The 4,332-nt window shown below is 41.4% G+C and overlaps 1 pseudogene; it reads right to left on the reverse strand.

Annotated features, from left to right (window-relative positions):
- Nucleotides 1-1,784: 1,784 nt before the first annotated feature.
- LOC124555381 lies at nucleotides 1,785-1,902 on the reverse strand (annotated as a pseudogene).
- Between the last annotated feature and the right edge of the window lie 2,430 nt (nucleotides 1,903-4,332).

The following is a 4,332-nucleotide window of genomic DNA, read 5'->3' on the forward strand; positions in this document are numbered from 1 at the left end:
TTTCATGCAGCGTACACTGCCTTTCTGGAAGCGTTATTCACTTAAAACGCGAAGGGTAGCTTGGCCATATATTCACCTAATAAGTTTCCGGAAATCAAAATCATCTATTAGCAAGCAGAGTCACACATTAACATCAATTATTTCAACGCCTTTTTCGTTATTTCGTTTACAATCATCACAAATATATTAATAACCTGCAGCTATAGAATAAATAATTTATAACTTCGCATTTCGAGCCCACATTCAAAACTGAAGCTTACTTCAAATCTGGATACCCGCTTTACGGGGCTGCGTGTTCCTGGCGGTGGGTAATTTTTTTGTAAGATGTGTTTCGTTTTCACACTTTTAAAAGAAACATTTTTGGTCAAAAGTAATATAAAAGTAATTTGTGATTTGCATAAATGGGTAGAAACCAAGTTTCATAACTTGTTCTACAAACACGGCTGATGTTGGGCTAGCAAAAACCAGAGGCTGATGTGTAGAGTTCAAATGACCGTTACCGAAAATGCAATGCGTGTTCCTACAAATAAAGATGAGCTGATTGGAGTAGTTCTAATTTTAGGTAATGAGTTTTATCTGACGCCACTTTAGTGTCATGTGAAGTTTCAGTGCGGAATAGTACATATGATATAGATGAACTTGATAACCAATTATATCATTGTGTGAGAATGTGCTGTATAACTGTAAGAGAACACTGTTGCTTCTATTTCTGTAATGTGACCAACTTTTAATCACCTAATTTTTGCAGAAACCTGAGGCAATCATAACAATAAGTATTAAGAACTGTTTTATTTACGATAGTTTTATTTACTTTAGTTTTCATTAACGTATGAATGTAACCTTTTACTTAACCTTCAATTGAAAAAATAAAAACTCAATTGTCGCAATGTTATTTCCTTTCTTCCACAGGTGCTAAATGGAACGTATGGGCTGTTGAACATGCTTTATCATTTCCACAGCAGTCTGTGAAGGATTGGCGGTCTAACACAAACTGAAAAAGTACAGTCCATATTGTAAGAATATCATGCGAACTATGATTTGTTCAAATACTGTACACAAATGATGTAACATACATTTAGTAGCATGTATTTTCAACATTTAAATTAATTGACAAATGAATTGCAAACAAAAGTGTGTTTTCACTAATGTGAGAAATTAAATTTATTCTACAGAGTATTTGCAATTTCTTCACCTTCACTAAGGTGTTTCTCACTACTCCCTTGCCTAGAGAGGATTGAGATACAAGACGGAGGATGCACAGATTCTAAATTTCCTTCATAACATGTCATTTACGTTGAAATGGGTGATATCATTGTAACAATGTTGGTGGCGATCCTTCCTCGGTGTCCTTTTGGTACTAATGAAAAGTATAAGGCGTAAGACGCCAGACAAGCTAATAAGCCTTTTCGCAGCTCTAATGATATGGCGTGTTGACACTGAACTTCACGAGTTTCACACTTACCCCTCTTCCTCATTGTAATAAAACACATGACTTACTCTCCAAAAACTTTTCAGCCCATTACCTGAAAAGGTCGCTATCAAAAAACAATGCTCACACTTCGTAAAGGAAGAAGTAAAAAAAAGCACTCCGCCTTCAGGCCACGAGTGGCCTACCGTGACCATCCGACCGCCGTGTCATCCTCAGTGGAGTATGGAGATATGAGGGGCTGGGGGTCGGCACACCGCTCTCCCGGCCGTTATGATGGTATTCTTGACTGAAGCCGCTACTATTCGGTCGAGTAGCTCCTCAATTGGCATCACGAGGCTAAGTGCACCCCGAAAAATGGCAACAGCGCATGGCGGTCTGGATGGTTACCCATCCAAGTGCCGACCACGTCCGACAACGCTTAACTTTGGTGATCTCACGGGAACCAGTGTATCCACTGCGGCAAGGCCGTTGCCACAACGGAAGAAGATAACTTTACTCAAATTCCACAAAAATAGTTCTGTGTGACACTTTACCAACGCAGTCCACGCCACTCATCTAGGATGTAAGCACTGAGTCTCCCTTATGCCTTGTGCACCCACCCATACGCAAGACGAGTCGCTACTTCCTTTGTGGTCATAGCATTAAGAAATTCAACAGGGTGCTAGGGAAAAACATAGTGGGACAGTAGCTCTCATACTGATGTGCAGAGATCAGACAGGACATAGTGACCAGTAAGATAATGTGAGTGTTGTTACGTGTGGCTTTCCACAGAACACCAGATTATGGAACATGCACAGATGAGCCGAACGTTATAACCACTGCCCAGTGCGAGGCTGTGTACTGCCTGGTGGCGTTGTGGACACGTGACGAGGAAAAGATGTTATATATGCGGAGGAGAGACAAATTAGCATTATTCTAGCGATGTTATGGGCCTCAGTTTGGGAAAGCCGTTGACGTAAGCGACACTAACAAAGGGCAGATTGGTATGGCCTCGCTCATAGGAGCGAACATCTCGTAAACGGTGAAATTGGTCTGCTGTTCACATGCCACTGCTGTGAGTTTCTATGGAAAGTGGTTGAATGGCAATGTAACCATGAGAAGGCGTACCATGTTGGACGTCCACACCCAATCACTAATGTGGGGGTCAAAGGCTTGTCTCATTAAAACAGGATGTATGGTGATCTCTGGCAGATCTGACAACAGGGTACAATGCTTGTGCTGGGACAAGTGTTTCCGATCTCACTGTTCAGCGCACATTGTTGATCATCGAGCTCTGCAGCAGACTAAAATTGCGCGTTCCCATGTTGACTCGACTACATCACCGATGACAAATGCTCAGAATAGATTGTAGGATATTGCGACAGATGGAAATCAATGAGATAAGCTACCCTTCTTATAGATGAGTGTGACTTGCGCTTTCTTCCAATCAATGGGCTCAGTTTGTAATTGAAATGGGAGTTAACTCAACGGTACATTCTGTGTAGAATCGGACAGTCTTGGAGCCTTACTAAATTTTACTTATTTTAATTGTTTCTCAACATCAATGAAACTAATATCTGCATCACTCATTGAAGCTTTTTCGTCAGAAGTAAACTGGGCAGTACTTCTGTATCTTCCTTTTTAGAGGAGGATTTGTAACCGTGTTCAACATCTCTTCTGTGCCGAACTGCGCTCAGTTTCAGTTCTGTGCCACCCATGTGCGTCTGCACACTAACTGTGGTACCCAAAGTTTTGCGGGAGGTCTCTCCATAAGATGGTGCAAGGTGGTTATTGAAAGCTTCGCCCATTGACCTCTTGACAGAAAAATGTAATTTATCCAGCATCTCTCTATCTGTAGCCCAAGTTTTGGTTGTGCACCTATTATGCAGTAGCCACTGTTCATTTAGATGGTTCTTTACTGCGTCTGTATGTCATAGAGCATCCGTCCCATCTTTAGTTTTTCCACTACATATATATGTATCAATATCACGGTGTGGTAACTGTAGTATATATGGAGCCCCTTGCTGGGAACCAAAATGTTCGAGTCCCACGTTGGACCCTGAAAGGAAGTGACTGAGAAATTTTAGTGGTGGTGTCACACTCTGAATGAAACTTTCAGATGGCTGAGAGATACAGAGCCTAAATTTTAGGAGAAAAACACGAATTTTTCCGGCTGGACAGTTGATATTTAATGGAGCGGTATTTGACTACAAGTTTGCTGTGCCACAGAATTGATCAACATTTATCAAAACACTCCTTCACTGGACGTGTGCGGCAAATAGGAATGACAGACAGGTGAGCGTAGCTTGTAAGGTCAAGACAACTTATTACAGTAACCAGCAAAATAAAATCAGCATTGAAGAAAGTATACGACGGTGGTTGAACTGAGCAGACGCGGCACAAATGGGTTCTACGAAGAGCTGATTTCTTAGTTAGATCCTAGGAGAGCTATGAATCGGCCGTCAGCAGTGCAGGAAGTCACTTATACAGTGAAATGACATCACTTAGCTCAAGTAAGTACGGTGCAGAGGAATTTTGGGGAAAGTTTAAGCAAATTGTAAATCATGGTCTTGAGAAATGTGTGCCTAGTAAGTGGATAAAGGATGGAAGAGATCCATCATGGTTTTATAAAGAAATTCGGAAGCAAAGGATGATACATTCTCGGTATAAAAGAGAACGCACACATATGACAAAAGGAGGTTAGTAGGGATTCGTGCGTCTGGGAAAAAAACTATGTGCGAAGTATACAACGACCACCGTCGCACCTTAGCAAAAGATCTGGCAGAGATCTCGAGAAAATCTGGTCCTATGTGCCTCGTTTGCCATTCCGGTGCGGCAGTTGAAGATAACAAAACAAAAGCCGAAATTTTAAATTTCACGTTCAAGGAAACATTCACACAAGAGAATCGTGCAAACATTCTGTC

Source organism: Schistocerca americana, chromosome 1 (assembly GCF_021461395.2).
Source record: "Schistocerca americana isolate TAMUIC-IGC-003095 chromosome 1, iqSchAmer2.1, whole genome shotgun sequence".
NCBI lineage: Eukaryota > Metazoa > Arthropoda > Insecta > Orthoptera > Acrididae > Schistocerca > Schistocerca americana.